General features: G+C 43.7%; 2 long non-coding RNA genes across 2 annotated transcripts in view; one reads left to right on the top strand and one right to left on the bottom strand.

The window, feature by feature from the left end:
- Positions 1-1,800: 1,800 nt before the first annotated feature.
- LOC149123606 (uncharacterized) overlaps positions 1,801-21,455 on the bottom strand; it is a 52,685-nt gene continuing 33,030 nt past the window's right edge. The window contains exon 4 of the long non-coding RNA XR_016217004.1: positions 1,801-2,008. This is a non-coding gene — a long non-coding RNA (uncharacterized LOC149123606). The remainder of the gene's footprint in view (positions 2,009-21,455) is intronic.
- On the top strand, positions 3,426-4,723 carry LOC149123608 (uncharacterized). The gene is made up of 2 exons (XR_016217172.1): positions 3,426-3,689; positions 4,435-4,723. It is a non-coding gene; the product is annotated as an uncharacterized LOC149123608 (long non-coding RNA).

Genomic DNA, 21,455 nt, shown 5'->3' with positions numbered 1-21,455 from the left:
AGAACTCAATCCAGGGCTGCCATGTGGTTGGCAGGGATCCAGCTACTGGACCAATCACTGCTGGCCTCCCAGGATCTACAACATCCAGAAGCTGGAATCAAGGGTGACAGAGAGATACAGACAGGCAGGCAGGGATCCGAACCACTGGTTCCCTTTCCCAAAGCCTGCAAGGGCCAGAGCCGAGCTGGCTGCGATCTCAATCCAGGTCTCTCATGGGGGACCCAAATATTTGAGCCATAACCTTCTGCCTCCCAGAGTCTGCATTGGCAGGAAGCTGGAACCAGCAGCCCGAGCCAAAAACTGAACACAAGCCCTCCCATACAGGACACTGGCACCTTAGCCACTAGATTAAATGCCTGCTCGGGGGTTGCAGTTTTTATTTCTGTTTACCTAACATCTAGTTTAGGCTCCGTTTCATAGAACTGCTAAGTTTTACTGACAAGTTAATGTACATTTTTAGATACCAAATAACCACATCGTTGTTCTGCAGAGAGCGCCTTCTAGAAGCACTACCCCCTGACAAGCATTTTGACCTGAGGGCTCAGCCAGCAGTCTAGCCGGTGCTCTGAGCTCCTAGTAGCCACCTCCCCTGGTTGTCCTGAGAGTACTCTCTGCTCTTCCACTCTCATTCTTTTGGCTGTGGGTGGAACTCAGGGGAGACTGTCCAACTGCTGACTGCAGTACTGGGCATATGACCCAAATATGGCCAATCAAAACATCACATCTTCCCAGACATAGTCATTGGTTCAGAGACAGGCATGTTATGCAAGGGATAGCAACTGGTCCAACTGAAGCAAAACCTGAGACTTTCGTTGAATAACTGCAAAGAATGGATGAGACCTGCACTCTGCCATGGGTCTGAGGAAAGTGAGGATGGAAGTCAGGAATGGCCTGAGGCCATCCCAGGGAAGGGCTTCTGAGAATGACATCAACCCAGAACAAAGAGGAGAAATATCAGTTCTCCAAGGTACTTCTGGAGCCCCTGGATCGAACTGTACCTGCACCCCTGCTGCTATGCCTTTGCTATGTGACTCACTGAACTCTATTTTTTGTTTGAATTAGCTTGAGATGGGTTTTCAGCCACTTGCAGCAAGCCCTGACAAATACTCCATCTTCTGACTTCCTCTGTTTTTTGATGCTTTGAACCTAAAAATTCCAACTTTAATACACTACACAGAGTACTTAGTGATGCAGGTCTCAGGACACTGGAGCAGGAGTTACAAGGCTATGAAGGTCCAAAGGTGGCATGTGACGATCTACACAGCACCACGGTACAACAGGAGAGGTATGATGGTATCTGTGAAACTGCCAAGGGCATAAGTGGTTGAATAGTATTAGAAAATCAAACACCTTCAGAGAGATGTCCCATTTCACTGGAATTAGAATGCACACAGCTACCTGTTTCCATTGCAACACCGAATAATTGCTCATTAATTGGCCTCTATTTATTTTCTGTCACTTGCTGCTGTTAAATATTTGTATTGGCAGTGTGGTCAGGAAGACTTGAGGGAGGCCTAATTGCTAGGGCTGTGTTTAACAGATAACCTGTGCCATCAGATAGCTCTGGAGAGAAAACAATGGATGGCTTAACACTCAACGCCAGGAATGTCAGGTATGCAAGTCATAAAACCTGGTAATCCCAGGGCAGCCAGACTCCTCCTCGGAGGAACCACTAATCTTCTCTGCAGCCCAACACATCAAGTGCCCCAAGAGCTAAACTCACCTTGGACAGTTAAAACACATTATTTGCAAGGGTAAAAATCATGGTTCTCACACAAACATAAAATGAACACATGTCAAAGACTTTATTTCATTCATCAGCTAATGAAGGAACCCTAGCATGTTGAACTGACTCACACAAGTCAAGAGCAGACACACACGTGGGCCATCAGCAGTGCTCAGCCTGGAGAAATGCATTTGTCCACAGATTCAAGTCTCCACCCAACGTTCATTTGCATCAACTGTGGACAAACATCCTTACATGACTTCTTTGTTCATTTACAGAGTTCTGAAATAGCCCAAAGAATGAAAGACACAGATCAGAAAACGACAGAGCCCAGATTGGAGAACTGGATAGCACTCAGGATTCCCAGTGATACCTTTCCCTCCTCGCCATCCAAAGATTCCTACCATGTTCCTCTCAGTGTATGAGGTTCACATTAACCAAATACACATCGCATAGACTCTTTGAGTGTTTTTGTGGGTTTGGGGGGAAAAAATCCATACTGAGCCTCAGTTTCCTCATTTTGTGAAATATTCATTTTTGATGGTGTGATGAAGATTAAATGAAACAGTCTGGGGAATACCCTAGAGCCACAACAGACAGCACCCAGCAGTGTAGGAAAAAATTGTGCTTTGGTGGAAAAGTGTACATTGCCAGGACACCCTTCTGCTCAGATGATTCTGATTCTATGGGGCTCTTTATCTCTCCTTGCCTTTGAGCTATTTTACAGCTCTAGAAATTGCAGATAGCTAATAGCCATGCAAGCAGTTTTTGTCTACAGGCATACAAATAAATTTGTCTGATGGACAGATAACCTGCCTCCTTCCCTCCCCCCCGCAAAAAAAAAAAAAAAAAAAAAAAAAAAAAAAAACAGTTCTGCAGTCATTTGAAAATTCATTTCATTGTTTCTGATCAGTGAACTTTCTGCAGTTTGATTTCTCCTTTAAATCAATGGTAGGCTCTATCAGAAGCTGCCACCCCTTGGGCCAGTGTTGTGGCATAGCAGGTTTAGTCACTGCCTGCTGCCTAGACACCATGCACCCAATATGGGCACCCATCTGAGTCCCGGCTGCACTACTTCTGATCCAGCTCCCTGGATGGCCTGGAAAGCAGTAGAAGATGGCCCAAGTGCTTGGGCCCCTGTACCCACGTGGCAGACCCAGAAGAAGCTCCTGGCTCCGGATTGGCGTGCCTCCAGCTGTTGCGACCAATTGGAGAGTGAACCAGCAGATGGAAGACCAACCTCTGTCTCTCTCTCTCTGCCTCTCCTATTCTCTCTGTGTAACTCTTTCGACTAAATAAAAAAAAAATCTTCAAAAAAAAAAAAAAGTTTTTCTTTTGCTCTTTTTCCTAGAGAGCAAATCAGAGGACAAATAAATAAGTCAGTCATTATCATAGGTGACGACAGTAAAACAAGGAAACAAAGCCACCTCCCAGTGACTGTGACAAAGTCCCGAGAGGAAGATCAAGGTTCTCCGCACAAGCATTGCTTCCTAGCTGAGGGCACTGGCCATGGCAGTGAGATGACAGTGTCTAGTGGAGCTCTCCAAATAGCACAGCGTAACCACCGGATGGGAGAAAGCCGAATCCATTGCTTTCTGCTTTAAGAAAGGCCACACCTTGCAAAGCTTTGCAGGTTCTCAGAGCAGGAAGGGTGAGGTCAGAGCTGATAGAGATTTGGAGGTCTGATTTAAGGCAGGTCTTTCCAAGGCTGGTTAGGACCGGGGAAGGATCACAGCACAATCCAGGACTGGTACGGGCAAAAATGTGTGGATTTCAATCTTGGGATGTTTGTTTAAGGAAGTTCTCCTAACGAACAATTTGTCTGGGGAGCAGACTCCCGGGAGAACAAGGTCATGCCTGACTGGGAATAAAATATGCGAATGAAGACAGATGAATAGCACCAAGCATGTTAACATGGACCGCACCTCGTGGCCTTGACGTTCAATGTCCACTCTAATTACAGGTAAAGACAGCCTGAGTTCTCCCGTCTTTTCCACTTTCTCATTTAACTAATGAGCTAAATAACATCTTTGAAAAAAATATTAAAACAACATATTTGTCATGAGCCTATTTGATAACTTCATGAGAAACTCAGGATTTTACCTTTGTGAAAATTATCTGTTCACAGTGAAAAATCAGTAGCAGTGGTTAGAAGCGTGTTAGAGAGTTCATGGAAATGGAAGGACAGAGCCACAGTGCCCTGCTGTATGCACAGGTCCACTAGCTGCCCCTGCAGGCGATATACCCTCCTCCTTCATCACCTCTCCAGTTGGTTGTGTATGAAAAGCTTCAAATCATTCTACATTCCACATTTGTTGGCTTACAAGTAAAACATCACACCTTCATTCTAAGTCACACTTCTAGACATTGCTTAACCATGTTTGTGCCATAGATCCATTGAAAAGTCTGATGAGGTCTATGAATCCCTTCTCAAAACATTGTTTTTAAGTGTTTGAAGGGCAGAAAACCCTTAGGATTATTAAAGAAACTGATTATATTAGAATACTATCAGATGGGCCGGCACTGTGGCGTAGCAGGTAAAGCCACCACCTGCAGTGCCGGCAACCCATATGGGCGCTGGTTCGTGTCCTGGCTGCTCCACTTCCAATCCAGCCACGGCAGGTGGCTGCTCTGAGACCCTGCAAAGCTTTGCAAGGTGCGGCCTTTCTTAAAGCAGAAAGAAATAGATTCGGCTTTGTCCCATCCAGTGGTTACGTTGAGCTATGTGGAGAGCTTCACTAGACACTGTCATCTCACTGCCGTGGCCAGCTCTCTGCTATGACCTGGGAAAGCAGAAGATGGCCCAAGTCCTTGGGCCCCTGTACCCCCGTGGGAGACCTGGAAGAAGCTCCTGGATCCTGGCTCCGGATCGGCACAGCTGCGGCCATTGCGGCCAATTGGGGAGTGAACCAGCGGATGGAGGACCTCTCTCTCTCATGGCCTCTCCTCTCCCTGTGTAACCCACTTTCAAATAAATAAATAAATCTTAAAAAAAATACTATCAGAAAGATTTTATTAAAACTATTTGCGGCCGGTGCCGTGGCTCACTAGGCTAATCCTCCACCCAGCACACCGGGTTTTAGTCCCGGCCAGGGCACCGGATTCTGTCCCAGTCCAGTCCAGCTCTCTGCTGTGGCCCGGGAGGGCAGTGGAGGATAGCCCAAGTGTTTGGGCCCTGCACCTGCATGGGAGACCAGGGGAGGCACCTGGCTCCTGGCTTCGGATCAGTGCGATGCGCCGGCTGCAGCACGCCAGCCGTGGCAGCCATTGGAGGGTGAACCAACGGCAAAAGGAAGACCTTTCTCTCTGTCTCTCTCTATCCACTCTGCCTGTGGAAAAAAAAAAGCTATTTGCTATACAGTCATATTAGTGCATCTTTTTCAGCACAAAATAACACGTTCCAGTAGGAGATCTGGTCATAATTGTTAGCCTAAGCTGAGTGGCAGAGAGACTAGCTCTCCAAAACAAAAATTTGGGAATAATGAGATTGCAATCCAGGCACTGCCTGCATGGCCATACACTGGTATATCCATGAAGGCAAATGATGACCTGGGTAACGTGACAAAGACTACATAATGTTTTGAAACCATTATTCTCGGCTACAAGGATCCGATAACAAATGTGACACCAGTCCAGGACTGAACCAGAGACTGCTGGGTAAATATCCTGATAGAGGTGATTTTTTTGTTTTGTTTTATTTTGTTATGGTGCAAGGTTTTTGTGCAAGTGATACAGCTGGACAGATAGCTAGAGAATAGCAAGGAGCTATGGACTGCCAACACCCAATCCATGTGGGCCACCCAAATCCCACCGTCTTCTGTGCTGAGCTTGACTGAAGACCTCGGCACATCCACTGCCCATCGTGCAGCTCAGCCTCATTCTCCATCATGCACCAGATGCCACGACAGCTCTCTGGAGATCACTGTGTGTCCGGCAGCCCCAGTGCAAACCCTGCCCCCTTAGAGCATCCCATCAGGCCTGCCAGAGCACCACCACTTGTCCTTATATAAGAGGACGGCCCCAGCCTGGGTGGGGGCAATTCTCCTTCATGAGGTTGCCTGCTCTCGTATCTGACTGTGGACTGTTCCTTTGCCCTTCAACAAATCCTACTTTTCTGCTCATCTCTAGCTATGTCTTCTGAGTATATTCTTACACACAAGAAGCCAAGAACCTGGATTGAGTCTCACTGGGGTCTCTCTGAGGCCACCCTGGTCTCCTGATCCCCACAACATAATCCAGGGATCCCGCTCACCACAACACAAGGTTGCAGCTCTGGCAGTCTCCTGTGATATTTCCTGTTGTCAGGCAAACATGGTACGAAGACCCACCACCTCCTGACTCCACTTCGTTAGAGTATGACATAAGGGATTCCATTTGGCTCCTGACAACTTTCCCATGAGATAAAGTATAATGACTATTTTGAGATATCTGCAAAACTGTAATGTGATGAAAAACTGGACTAATAGGAGGGTACTTAAAAAAGCTCATGGAAAAACTGAATGAAAGGATAAGTCTATTTTTGGTTCAAAAAAACCTGGAAACCCATACAATGGTTTTTTTCATAATATGCATCTTCATGAACTTTTTGGTGACCCCTTATACTCTAATGTTCTTTCATTTTTCATTTCTGAATTTTTGGTTAACATGTAATACTTACACATTTTTTTGAGATACAACATTTTAACACATGAATAAAGTGGGAGTTGATTGAGTTAGATAATTAGCATTTCCATTTCCTTAGCTTTGCTTTATGTCTGAAGCCTACAGGCTTCTATTTTCTAGTCACCCCCATGCTGTGCAACACTAGAACTTACAACTGTACCTATTGTTATTTGGCACCCATTATCCAACCTTGAATCTTCCACCTCTACTCTTCCCAGCCTCTAGTCAACATTATTCTTAGTTCAGATCAAAACTTTTCTTGGCTTCCACATCATGAGGGAGAACACGTGGTGTTCGTCTTTCTGTGTCTGGCTTATTTTTACTTAACATGGTAACCTCCACTTCCATCCATTTTGCTGCAAATGTCAGGATCTCATTCTGCTTCTATTGTTGAATACTAGTCCATTGAGCCAATTTGTGACATTTCTTTACCCATTCATCCACTGATGAACACCCATGCTGATCCTGTATCTTGGCTAGAATGAACATGGAGCTTTCTTGATAAACTATTCTTCCTAATACTGTTATGGTTTGTTGCTTATACTAATTAACTTCCTAAATATCAGTGAGATATTATTTTTTCTCCCAAACAAGTTCGTGGACCTCCTGAATTCTACCTGTGGACTCTTGGTATCCACAAAAAATCCTAGGTTAAAAACACCTGTTCTGGGGGCCAGCACCGTGGCTCACTTAGTTGATCCTCCACCTGTGGCGTTGGCACCCCATATGGGCACCGGATTCTAGTCCTGGTTGCTCCTCTTCCAGCCCAGCTCTCTGCTGTGGCCCGGAAGGGCAAAGGAGGATGGCCCAAGTGCTTGGGCACCTGCACCCGCATGGGAGACCAGGAAGAAGTGCCTGGCTCCTGGCTTCGGATCGGCGCAGTATGCTGGCTGTAGCAGCCATTTGGGGAATGAACCAAGGGAAGGGAGACCTTTCTCTCTGTCTCTCTCTCTCTCACTGTCTATAACTCTACCTGTCAAATAAATAAATAAATAAATAAATCTTAAAAAAAAAAACACCTGTTCTACAGCCATAGACACTAATGAGAAAATTCAATAGAATTTATAACAATTAATTTAATGTGGTTAACCTGCTGAAGCCCACACACAAACACAACTCTCCAGGACCTGGGCATGGAGATACTAGGCTTCCTCTTTCTGGAGGTGTGTCAACTTAAGGAGAAGGGGCCGCCAAGAGCAGTTCCCTTCAGGATGTGGCCCTGGCTGCCCTAGGCAACCTGCCTCTCCTATTCATCTCCTCGGTTTACTCCACCCTTCCAGAAAAGCTGATGCTGCCTGGGGTCCCGTTCACCTCTGTTCCTCCTATGCTTTCAGGTCAGCATTTCTGCTCAGGCTGACTTTTTGCCTAGCCCGGAAACTTAGACATTCAAAGGTAAACACTGAATGGGGAGCCCGCTGGTCTGATTAGCCTGGTAAGATCATCTACCCTATCTGATCGCAAGTTCAAATAAAATTATATACAGCTCAAAAATAAAAGCCGCCACAGCAGAAAACCAAAGAAACCAATGAGTATCCCCACAAATGCTAACAAATGCACCAATTCAAAAAACAGGGAATACAACATGACACCCCAAAAAGAACACAACACCTCAATACTAAATTGTGAAGATGATCAGTTTAAAGAAATGCCAGAAATGGAATTCAAAAAAATTCATCATAGGATTACATAGACATAAACAGAAGCAAATGCATGAACTAATGAAATCCAAGCATGACATGAAAGAAAATTTCACCCACGAAATTGAGATCTTCAAGAGAAATCAAGATGAAATCTTAAAAAATAAGAATTCAATAGAATAAATTAAAAATGCAGTGGAGAACCTAACAACAGAAACACTGAAGCAGAATAAATACCCGACTTAGAAGGCAAAGCACAGGAAATTTTACAGTCAGACCAAACCTAAGAAGAAATTGGAAAACTAAAAAACATGGTTGGGAATCTACAGGATACCATCAAACAACCCAAAATACACATTCTAGAAAAATTACCTCACACATAAGAGTGTTAATTGTTAATTTAACAACAGGAGTCACTGTGCACTAACTTCCCATGCAGGACCTCTGTCCTCAATGAGTTGTATTATGAGAGTTGACTGTGACACTTGTTTTCAAACAAGTGTGTGTGTGTGTGTGTGTGTGAGCACACATGCACACAAATTGTTGAAATCTTTACTTAGTATAGAGTTGATCTTCTGTGTACAAAGTTAATTGAAAATGAATCTTAATGGAGAATGGGACTGGAAAGGGAGAGGGAGGAGGAGGAGGGGTAGGGGTGTGGGTGAGAGGGTGGTTAAGGAGGGAAGAACTATATTCTCAAAGCTGTACATATGAAATATGTATTCCCTTAAAAATAAATTAATTTTTAAAAGAAGTACAAAGGAAATCCAAAGTGAAAAATAGGAATATTTATGGAGAAATGGCAGGGTCAAGTCATTACTTATCAACAGTAACCATGAATATAAATCACCTCAACTCTCCAGTTAAAAGACACAGACTGGCTGAATGGATTAAAAACAAAACCCAGGCAGGCGCCACGGCTCACTAGACTAATCCTCTGCCTGCGGTGCCAGTACCCGGGTTCTAGTCCTGGTTGGGGCACCAGATTCTGTCCCAGTTGCTCCTCTTCCAGTCCAGCTCTCTGCTGTGGCCCGGGAAGGCAGTGGAGGATGGAGTAAGTCCTTGAGTCCTGCACCCGCTTGGGAGACCAGAAGGAAGCACCTGGCTCCTGGCTTTGGATCAGCGCAGCACGCCAGCTGTAGCAGCCATTTGGGGGGTGAACCAACAGAAGGAAGACCTTTCTCTCTGTCTCTCTCTTTCACTGTCTACTCTGCCTGTCAAAAACAAAAACAATGGCCGGCGCTGCAGCTCACTAGGCTAATCCTCCGCCTTGTGGCGCTGGCACACCGGGTTCTAGTCCTGGTCGGGGTGCTGGATTCTGTCCCGGTTGCCCCTCTTCCAGGCCAGCTCTCTGCTGTGGTCCGGGAGTACAGTGGAGGATGGCCCAAGTGCTTGGGCCCTGCACCCCATGGGAGACCAGGATAAGTACCTGGCTCCTGCCATCAGATCAGTGTGGTGTGCCGGCCGCGGTGGCCATTGGAGGGTGAACCAATGGCAAAGGAAGACTGTCGCTCCCCCTCTTCACGGAGGAACGACACAGGGCCCTGCGCTGTTCTTTTGTCTGCTCTGCCCTTCCCGGGTTTGCTGCTGGTTCTTCCCGGGTTGGCTACCGTCCCTTCCACCTCCGTGGAAAGGCGGTTCCCCCTGCCACTTTCCCCACTTCCGCGGGGGAGCGGCACACCGCCGGCCGGCTCTCTCGGGGGCTGCTCAGGTGGTCCTCTTAGATGTTCCTGGTGCATGTTCTCTCTCTCCTCCTTTATAGTCCTCTTCCACCAATCCCAACTCTGCTACCCACACGCTGAGTACGCTGCTCTCCTCCAATCAGGAGCAGGATCAGCTCCTGCAGGTCATCACTCAAGTTGGCGAGAGACAGCTGCGTAGAAGCTGTTTACTCCTCTCCCAGCGCCATATTGTGGGAGAGCAGATGTATAGAATAAGTCTTAATTCCAGTAACAGTCTAGTCCGAGTTGCTCCCCACAGAAGACCTTTCTCTCTGTCTCTCTCTCACTGTCCACTCTGCCTGTCAAAAAAAAAAAAAAAATTTTATTTGCTGCCTACAAGAAACACATCTCACCAACAGAGATGCACAAAGACTGAAAGTTAAAGGATGGAAAAAGGCATTCCATGCTAACATAAACCAAAGAAGTGCTGGTGTAGCCATCCTAATATCAGACAAAATAGATGTTAACACAAAAACTGTTAAAAGAGACAAAGAAGTACACTATGTAATTATTAAAGGATCAATTAAACAAGAAGATGTGACTATTATAAATGTATATGCACGTAAGTATAGGGCACCTGGCTATTTAAAAGAAATGTTAAGGGATCTTAAGGGAGACATAGGCTCCAATACAATAGAATGGGGGATTTCAAAACTCCACTTTCAACAATGGACAGATAAAGCAGAGAGAAAATCAGCAAGGAAACAGAGATAATCGACACTATAGACCAAATGGACCTAACAGTTGATGTGTACAGAACTTTTCATCCTACTGGTGCAGAAAACACATTCTTCTCACCTGTGCATGGAACCTTCTCTAGGACTGACCACATGCTAGGCCATAAAACAAGCCTGAGCAAATTCAAAAAAATCAAAATCATACCATGCATCTTCTCAGACCACAGTGCAATGAAGCTGGAAATCAGCAACTCAGGAATCTCTAGAACATATGCAAACACACAGAAACTGAACAACATTCTCCTGAATGAACAGTGGGTCTATGAAGAAATCAAGAGAGAAATAAAAAATTTCTGGAAACAAATGAAGTTGACAATACAACATGTCAAAACTTATGGGATACAGCAAAAGCAGTGTTAAGAGGTAAGTTTATAGCAATTGGTACCTACATCAAGAAATTGGAAAGGCACAAAATAAATGAGCTATCAATGCATCTCAAGGATCTAGAAAAACAACAGCAAACCAAACACAAAACTAGTAGGAGAAAAGAAATAATTAGAGAAGGAATGAACAAAATTGAATCCAACAAAACAAAAGATCAGCAAAATTAAGAGTTGTTCTTTTTTGAGAAAATAAACCAAATTGACAAATCATTGACCCAACTAAGAAAAAAAAAGGGAGAGAAGACTTAAATCTACACAATTAGAGATGAAAAAGGAAATGTAACAACATATACCACAGAAATAAAAAGAATTATCAGAAATACTACAAAAAGCTGTATGCCAACTACCTGGGAAACCTAAAAGAAATGGATTCCTGGGCACATACAACTTACCTAAATTGAGCCATGGAGACACAGAAAACCTAAACAGACCTATAACCAAGACAGAAATCGAATCAGTAATAAAGACCCTCCCTCAGGCTGGCACTGTGGTCTAGCTGGTAAGGCCATGGCCTGCAGTACCATCAACCCATATGGGAACTGGTTCAAGCTCTGGCTGCTCCACTTTTAATCCAGCTCTTTGCTACAGCCTGAGAAAGCAGAAGATGGCCCGAGTCCTTGGGCACCTGGACCTGTGTGGGAGACCCAGGGGAAGCTCCTGGCTTCGGATCTGTGCATCTCTGGCCATTGCAGCCACCTGGGAGTGAGCCAGCAGATGGAAGACCTCTCTCCCTCCCTCTCTCTCTCTCTCTCTCTCTCTCTCTCTTTCTCTCTCTGTAACTCCACCTTTCAAATAAATAGAATAAATTAAAAAAGACCCTCCCAACAAAGAAAAGCCCAGGACTGGATGGCTTCACTGCTGAATTCTACCAAATATTTAAAAGAAGTAACTCCACTTCTTCTCAAGTTATTCAGAACAATTGAAAGGGAGAGAATCCTCCCAAAATCTTTCTATGAAGCCACAATCCCCTTAATTCGTAAATCTGAAAAAGATACAGCAGAGAAAGAGAACTACAGACCAATTTCCCTGATGAACATAGTTGCAAAAATCTTCAACAAAATTCTGGCCAATCAAATCCAACAACACATCAGAAAGATCATTCACCTGGACCAAAAAAGTGGCATTTATCCCTGATATGCAAGGATGGTTCAAAATTCACAACTCAATGTGATACATAGCATTAACAAACTGAACGAAAAATATGTGATTACCTCAATAGATGCAGAGAAAGCATTTGATAAACTACAACACCCTTTCATAATGAAAACTCTACGCAAACTGGGTATAGAAGGAACAATCCTCAACACAATCAAGGCAATTTAGGACAAATCCATGGCCAATGACCTATATTGAATGGGGGAAATGTTGGAAGCATTCCCACTGAGATCCAGAACCAGACAATAATGCCTGCTCTCACCATTGCTATTCAATATAGTCCTGGAAGTTTTAGCCAGAGTCATTAGGCAAGAAAAAGAAATCAAAGGGATACAAATTGGGAAGGAGGAAGTCAAGCTATCCCTGTACGCGGATGACATGATTCTATATCTAGGGGATACTGAAGACTCTACCAAGAGACTATTGCAACTCAGAAGAGTTTGGTGAAGTAGCAAAAATATAAAATCAATATACAAAGAACAGCCTTTGTAGACACAGACAATGCCATGGCTGAGAAAGAACTTCTAAGATCAATCCCATTCACAATAGCAACAATAAAATTCAAATAACTTGGAATAAACTTAACCAAGGATGTCAAAGATCTCTATGATGAGAATTACATAACATTAAAGAAAGAAATAGAAGATACAAAAAATGAAAAAAATCTTCTGTGTTCATGGATTGGAAGAATCAGTATCATCAAAATGTCCATTCTACTGAAAGCAATCTACAGATTCAATGTGATACCCATCAAAATATCTAAGACATTATTCTCAGATCTGGAAAAAAGTGATGCTGAAATTTATATGGAAACACAGGAGACCTCGAATAGCTAAAGTAATCTTATACAACAAAAATAAAACTGAAGGCATCACAATACCAGATTTCAAGACATACTACAAGGCAGTTATAATTAAAACAGCCTGGTACTGGTACAAAAACAGATGGACAGACAATAGAACAGAACAGAAACACCAGAAATCAGTCCATACATCTACAAGCAACTTCTATTTGACCAAGGAGCTAAAACCAATCCCTAGAGCAAGGACAGTCTCTTCAACAAATTGTGCTGGGAAAACTGGATTTCCACATACAGAAGTATGAAGCAAGACCCCTACCTTATACCTGACACAAAAATCCACTCACCATGAATTAAAGTTCTAGATCTACAACCTGACACTGTCAAATTATTAGAGAACATTGGGGAAACCCTGCAAGACATTGGCACAGGCAAAGAGTTCTTGGAAAAACCCCAGAGGCATAGGCCGTCAAAGCCAAAAATTAACAAATGGGATTACATCGAATTGAGATGTTTCTGTACAGCAAAAGAAATACTCAGGAAAGTGAAGATGCAACCAACAGAATTGGAGAAATTATTTGCAAACTATGCAACTGATAAAGGATTAATAAACAGAATATACAAAAAGATTAAGAAACTCCACAACAACAAAACAAAAAACCCAGTGAACAAGTGGGTCAAGGACTTAAACAGACATTTTTCAAAAGAGGAAATCCAAATGGCCAATAGACACATGAAAAAATATTCAGGATCAATAGCTGTCAGGGAAATGAAAATCAAAACCACAATGAGGTTTCACCTCAGCCTAGTTAGAATGGCTTTCATACAGAAATCAACAAACAACAAACGCTGGTGAGGATGTGGGGGAAAAAAGGTACCCTAACCTACTGTTGGTGGGAATGTAAACTGGTAAAACTACTATAGAAATCAGTTTGGAGATGTCTCAGAAATCTGAATACAGACCTACCATATGACCCAGCCATTCCACTCCTGGGAATTTACCCAAGGAAAATTAAGTCAGCAAATAAATGAGTTATCTGCACCCCCATGCTTATTACAGCTCAATTCACAATAACTAAGACATGGAATCAAGCTAAATGCCCATGAACTAAATACCAGATAAAGAAATTCTGAGATATGACTCTATGGAATGCTACACAGAGGTTAAATAAAAGATAAAATCCAGTCATTTGCAACAAAATGGATGAATCTGGAAAGCATCATACTTAGTGAAATAAGCCAGCCCCAAAGGGACAAACACCATATGTTCTCCCTGATCTGTGTTAACTAATAGAGTATCTAAAAAGCAATCTGTAGAAGTGAAATCGACACTTTGAGAAGCAATGACTTGAACAGCTTGTCTTGACTGTCCAGGAACTTCTTTTTTTCTTAATGGAGAATGGGACTGAGAATGGGAAAGGGAGGAGGAGTTGGGGTAGGAGTCGGGGTGGGAGGGCAGGTATGATGGGAACAATCACTATATTCCTAAAGTTCAACTTATGGAATTTGTACTCATTAAATAAACAGTTTCTTTGGGGAAAAAAATTCATTATTAGTCAATCTGAAAGCATATTGCAGAAGTTATACACAACATAACCCCACTGCTGTAAAAACAAAAACAAAAGTTTCCATATGTGTGTATGAAGACAGGAAAGATATGGAGAGATCCCACTAAGTGGTTACCTATCTAGACAGGCAGAAGTAGGAGAATCGGAACTGGATTGTGCCCACTCCAAACCCACCTGCTAAAGCCCTAACCTCTTATGTGGCCAACGCACCCAGTGCTACTGTATTTGGAGTTGGGTCTTAAGCAAGATGATGAAGGGAAAGTGAGAGCCCTCAGGGTGTGGCCTAACCAGGTGGCACCGGCATCCCAGTAAGAGGAGGAAGAGGGAGAGAGCACTCAGCCTAGTGGCTGGGATACCTCCATCCCACTTCACAGGGTCTGGGTTCTAATCCCAGCTCTGGTTCCAGCTTTCCCTTCCAACGCAGACTCTAGGAGGCAGTGGGAATAGCTCGAGTAACGGCATTCCTGCGGCTCACAAGGAAGATGCGGACTGCACTCCCAGCTCCTGGCTCTGGCTCCAGCCCAGCCCCAGCTGTCAAGGACATTTGGGGAGTGAACCAGCAGAGAGGAGCTCTCTGTATGTCTCTCTGCCCCTTAAATAAACAAAATTTAAATTTAAAAAGGTGGGGGCAGAAAGGACCTCAGAGATCCCTTTGTTTCTGCTGTTTGCAGAAAGGAACCCACTGTGAGGACCTGGCAGGAAAGCAGCCATCCACTGGCTCAGGAGACACCAGCCTGGCTCCCACCTTGATCTTGACCTCCTGGCCTCCAGAACTTTGAGAAGCAGCATTTCTGTTCTATCAGCCCCTAGCTTATGGCAACCAAGCGTCCTGATGCATTTAGAAAAGACACAACAAAAACATCATGTTTTCAAAGGGGGATTTGAAATCTAAACCCGGATAATCAATTTGCCATGAAAACAGTTACACCCTGTGGTCAGAGTAGCCTCGGTATCAAAGAGGAAGCTGCCAGAAGCCCAGTCCAGCAGAGCTATCGTCCCCTCTACCTCCTCAACCCCATAACCCGCATCAACGTCAGGAGCCTGCCAAGCTGTCCGACACCCCAGCCACTGGGCTTCCCAGCAGAACTCTGTCTTGCCTTTTGCAGCGCTGTCTTCCAGAAAGCAGTTGGGAGCCTGGCTGACTGCATCACAATAATTTCAAAAACAGACGTCTGTTCTTCCCAGCAAAGAGAGAACAGTGCAAAAAACGGTTCCCAGCAAAGAGAAAGGGGCGGGGTGGGGGGTAGGGAGGATATGCTCAAGAATTTCCAAAAGCCAAGGATCAATTGTGTGGTATCACTGAAACGTTGGGTGGTCTCTGCCTCCCCACCCAGTTCCCACATTCTGGCCCTGGAGGACTCTCCATTTAAGATATCTTGAAGATCGCCAGAAACCGTCTTACAGCTCCTGCCTGAAGCCTTATCTTCCGGTTATGCTTTTATTTCAGAGGTCGCCCATCCACGCCACTCCCAGAGGCTCCCTGCATGAAAGAGCTCCTCACTGAATTTACAGTAGCAGCTCCACCCACACATTAGTGCCACTTACAGAGAGATCGGATTTCCCTTTTAAGCCAAAACTTCAATGGCTCACAGACCCGCCAGCTCAACTCCCTTGGCCTTACACTTTGAACAGTGGGGGGTCTCGCAAAGCAGAAAATAAAAACCAAACTCTCCTTTCCCCATTTTTAAATCTTCCCTAAGCTGCTGTGCAAACTAATTTCTATGTGGCCCTGCACACCAAGGAGCTGCTTGCTCGAGCTTAAATGGAGAATGCTTCTCAGAAGAGTGATGAAAACGATTAGTTATTTGCAATTTAGCAACCAACCACTCCTGAAAGACCCTAAGAGCCCCTTTCTCGGCACATCAGTGCTGGTTTTGGTTGTTGTTTGAAACTCGGACACATTAAAGCCATGCACATGACCTTTCTAAGAGGTCTGGGGAATGACATCAAGGTAATAATGGTTGAACATGAGACCAAAGCACCTAACCACATTTCTTGTAAGACTAGGACTACAATTCTTCAAAATTGGATCTGTGTGGAAGTAATAAAGATACATGCACACCATCACTTGGCTGGAGAAATGAACCCGGTCAGCTTCCCCGTCCAGAACCAGAGAGGCGTGGCCTTCTGCTGGCACCCATATCAGAGCACGGGCTTGAGTCCTGGCTGCTCAGCTTCTGATGCAGCTTCCTGAGCGTGCACCTGGGAAGCAGCAGATGATGGTCTAAGTACTTGGGCCCCTGCCACCCATATGGGAGACCAGGCTGGAGTTCCTGGGCTCCGTCTTCAGTCTGACATAGACCTGGCTGTTACAGCGATTTGGGGAGTGAACCAGCAGATGGAAGGCCTCTCTCTCCGGTCTCTCCCTAATAATTTGCCTTTCAAAGAAAGAGAAAGAGACGGGGAAAGGTGGGTAGAAAATACGGAGAAAAATGGACCCTAAAAATATAAAGCAGAGTAGAGGGCCGGCCATGTGCCACAGTAAGTAAAGCCGCCACCTGTTGACACCAGCATCCCATATGGGCACCAGTTCATGTTCTGGCTGCTCTACTTCTGAACCAGCTCCCTGCTAATGGCCTGGAAAAGCAGAAGATGGCCCAAGTGTTTGGGCCCCTGTAACCACATGGGAGACCCAGATGAAGCTCCCGGCTCCAGTCTGGCCCAGCGCTGGCCATTGCAGGCATCTGGGGAGTGAACACACAGATGAAAGATCTCTCACTCTTTCTCCAACTCTTTCAAATAAATAAATCTTTTTGTTTAAAAAAAAAAAAAAAGCGTATTAGCAGACCAACTTCTGGAACAAAAAAAAAAAAAAAAAGAAGAGTAGAGTTTGGTACCACAGTTAAGATGCTACTTGGGACATCCACATCCCATACCGGAGCACCTGGGTTCAAGTCCCAGCTTTCTGCCAACGTGCAATCTGGAGAGCAGCAGGTGATGACTCGAGTACTTGGGTCACTACCACTCATGTTAGAGACCCAGCTGAGTTCTGGGAACCTGGCTTCAGCCTGGCCCAACCCAAGCTATTGTGGGCCTTCGGAGAATGCACCAACTGATAGAATCAATTAATTTACTTCTCTCTTTCTCTCTCTCTGTTGCTTTGACATTCTAATCAATAAAACTTTTTAAAAAAAAGAAACTCAGCAGTGTTAAGTGGAAATTTTATAGCAATTGGTGCCTACATCAAGAAACTGGAACAGCACCAAATAAATGAGCTATCAATGCATCTCAAGGATCTAAAAAAACAACAGCAAACCAAACACAAAATTAGTAGGAGAAAATAAATAATTAAAATTAGAGCAGAAATCAACAAAACTGAATCCAACAAAACAATACAAAAGATCAGCAAAATGAAGAGCTGGTTGTTTGAAAAAATAAACAAAATTGACAAACCATCGACCCAAGTAACCAAAAAAAGGAGAGAGAAGATCCAACTCAATAAAATTAGAGATGAAAAAGGAAATGTAACAACAGACACCACAGAAATAAAAGGAATCATCAGGAATTACTACAAAGAGCTATATGCCAACAAACCAGGAAACCTAGAAAAATGGATAGATTCCTGGACACATACAACTTACCTAAATTGAGCCATGAAGACATAGAAACCCTACACAGACCCATAACCAAGATGGAAATTGAATCAGTAATAAAGGCCCTCCCAACAAAGAAGAGCCAGGACCAGATGGCTTCACTGCTGAATGCTATCAGACATTTAAAGAAGGACTAAATCCAATTTTTTTTTGACAGGCAGAGTGAACAGTGAGAGAGAGAGACAGAGAGAAAGGTCTTCCTTTGCCGTTGGTTCACCCTCCAATGGCCACCGTGGCCGGCACACCGTGCTGATCCGATGGCAGGAGCCAGGTACTTATCCTGGTCTCCCACGGGGTGCAGGGCCCAAGCACTTGGGCCATCCTCCACTGCACTCCTGGGCCACAGCAGAGAGCTGGCCTGGAAGAGGGGCAACCGGGACAGAATCCAGCACCCCGACCAGGACTAGAACCCGGTATGCCGGCGCCGCAAGGCAGAGGATTAGCCTAGTAAGCCGCGGAGCCAGCCCTAACTCCAATTCTTCTCAAACTATTCAAAACAATTGACATGGATGGAATCCTCCCAAATTCTTTCTATGAAGCCAGCATCACCTTAATTCCTAAACCTGAAAAAGATGCAACAAAGAAAAAGAACTACAGACCAATTTCTCTGATTAACATAGATGCAAAAATCTTCATCAAGTTCTGGCCAATCGAATCCAACAACACATCAGAAAGATCATTCACCAAGACCAAGTGGTATTTATCCCTGGTATGCACAGATGGCTCAAAATTTGCAAATCAATGGGATACATCACATTAACAAACTGAAGAACAAAAACCTTATGATTATCTCAACAGATGCAAAAAAGGTATTTTGTAAAATACAACACCCTTTCATGGTGAAAATTTTTTATAGAAAGCTTTTATTTAATAAATATAAATTTTCTAAGTACAACTTCTGGGTTATAGAGATTCTTCCCCCCATACCCACCCTCCTACCCCAAAACCATCCCACCTCCTACTCCCTCTCCCATCCCATTCTTCATTAATATTCATTTTTAATTATCTTTATATACAGAAGATCTACTCTATACTAAGTGAAGATTTCAACCATTTGCACCCACACAGACACACAAAGTATAAAGTACTGTATGAAGACTAGTTTTACTGATAATTCTCATAGTACAACACATTAAGGACAGAGGTCCTACATGGGGAGCAAGTGCACAGGGACTACTGTTGTTGATTTAACAATTGACATTCTTATTCATGACATCAGTGATCACCTGAGGCTCTTGTCATGAGCTGTCAAGGCTATGGAAGCCTCTTGAGTTCACAAACTCTGACATTATTTAGACAAGGCCATAATCAAAGTGGAAGTTCTCTCCTCCTTTAAGAAAAAGGTACCTCCTTCTTTGATGGCCCCTTCTTTGCACCAGGATCTCAGAGATCTTTCATTTAGGTCATTTTTTGCCATGGTGTCGTGGCTTTCCATGCCTAAGGACTCTCGAGGGCTTTTTAGCCAGACCCGAATGCCTTAAGGGCTGATTCTGAGGCCAAAGTGCTGTTTAGAGCATTTGTCATTCTGTGAGTCTGATGTGTGTCCTGCTTCCCATTTGGATCATTCTCTCCTTTTTAATTCTATCTAAATCTCTCTATTGTTATTAGCAGACACTTGGTCTTATTTATGTGATCCCTTTGACACCTATCATGATGAAAATTCTAAGCAAACTGGGTATAGAAGAAACATTCCTCAACACAAACAAGGCAATTTAGGACAAACTCATGGCCAGTGTCCTACTGAATGGGGAAAAGTTGGAAGCATTCCCACTGAGATCTGGAACCAGACCAGGATGCCCACTCTCATCATTGCTATTCAATATAGGCCTGGAAGTTTTAGCCAGAGCCATTAGGAAAGAAAAATAAATCAAAGGCATACAAATTAGGAAGGAGGAAGTCAAACTATCATTATTTGCAAATGACATGATTCTATATATAGGGGATCCAAAAAAATCCAGTAAGAGACTATTGGAACTCATTGAATAGCTTGGTAATGTAGGAAGATATAAAATCAATACACAAAAATCAACAGACAATGCCATAGCTGAGAAAGAACTTCTAAGATCAATTCCATTCACAATAGTTAAAAAAAAAAAAACCTTGGAATAAACTTAACCAATGATGTCAAAGACAATGAGAATTATAAAACATTAAAGAAATAAATAGAAGATACAAAAAATGGAAAAATCTTCTATGTTCATGGATTGGAAGAATCAGTATCATCAAAATGTCCATTCTTCCAAAAGAAATCTGCAAATTCAATGCAATACCAATCAAAATACCAACATTAAGCAGACATTTTTCAAAAGAGGAAATCCAAATGGCCAACAGACACATGAGAAAATGTTCAGGATCACTAGCTATCAGGAAAATGCAAATCAAAACCACAAGGTTTCACCTCACCCCAATTAGAAGGTTTTTCATGGGTCAGCGCCATGGCTCAATAGGCTAATCCTCCGCCTTGCGGCGCCGGCACACCAGGTTCTAGTCCTGGTCGGGGCACCGGATTCTGTCCTGGTTGCCCCTCTTCCAGGCCAGCTCTCTGCTATGGCCTGGGAGTGCAGTGGAGGATGGCCCAAGTCCTTGGGGCCTGCACCCGCATGGGAGACCAGGAGAAGCACCTGGCTCCTGGCTTCAGATCAATGCGATGCGCCGGCCACGGCAGCCATTGGGGGGTGAACCAATGGCAAAAGGAAGACCTTTCTCTGTCTCTCTCTCTCACTGTTCACTCTGCCTGTCAAAAAGAAAAAAGAAAAAAGAATGTCTTTCATACAAAAATCAACAAACAACAAATGGTGGCAAGGATGTGGTGGGCAAGGTACCCTAATCTACTGTTGGTGGGAATGTAAACTGGTAAAACCACTATGGACGGCAGTATGGAGATACCTCAAAAATCTGAGTATAGACCTACCATATAACCCAGCCATCCCATTCCTGGGAATTTACCCAAGGTAAATGAAATCAGTGAACACCTTCATCCTTCATATTTATTGAAGCTCAATTCACAATAGCTAAGACATACAATCAACCTAAATGCCCATTGACTGAAGACTGGATAAAGAAATTATGGGATATTACACTATGGAATACTACACAGCGGTAATAGTGATGAAATCTGGTCATTTGCAACAAAATGGATGAATCTAAAAAAACCTCATACTTAGTGAAATAAGCCAGTCACAAAGGGACAAATACCTTATGTTCTCCCTGATCTGTGAGAAGAGAGCACCTACAAGGCAATTTATAGAAGTGAAATTGACTTTGAGAAAGGATGACTTGAGCTGCCCTTGTCTTGACTGTCAAGGAACAGTTTTGTTTTTTCCTCTTTTTTTCTTTATACTATTTGTTGAACCTTTTACTTATTATAGAGTTAATCATATGTGTATAAAGTCAATTAAAAATAGATCTCAGTATAAAATAAGAGTGGAATAAGAGAGGGAGGAGGAAGTTCGTAACTGTAAGCTGTATAGTTCT

The sequence above is a fragment of the Oryctolagus cuniculus genome, chromosome 11, assembly GCF_051225735.1.
Source record: "Oryctolagus cuniculus isolate XC-2025 breed Fujian yellow rabbit chromosome 11, ASM5122573v1, whole genome shotgun sequence".
NCBI lineage: Eukaryota > Metazoa > Chordata > Mammalia > Lagomorpha > Leporidae > Oryctolagus > Oryctolagus cuniculus.
This window is presented reverse-complemented; position numbering and strand designations above follow the sequence as displayed.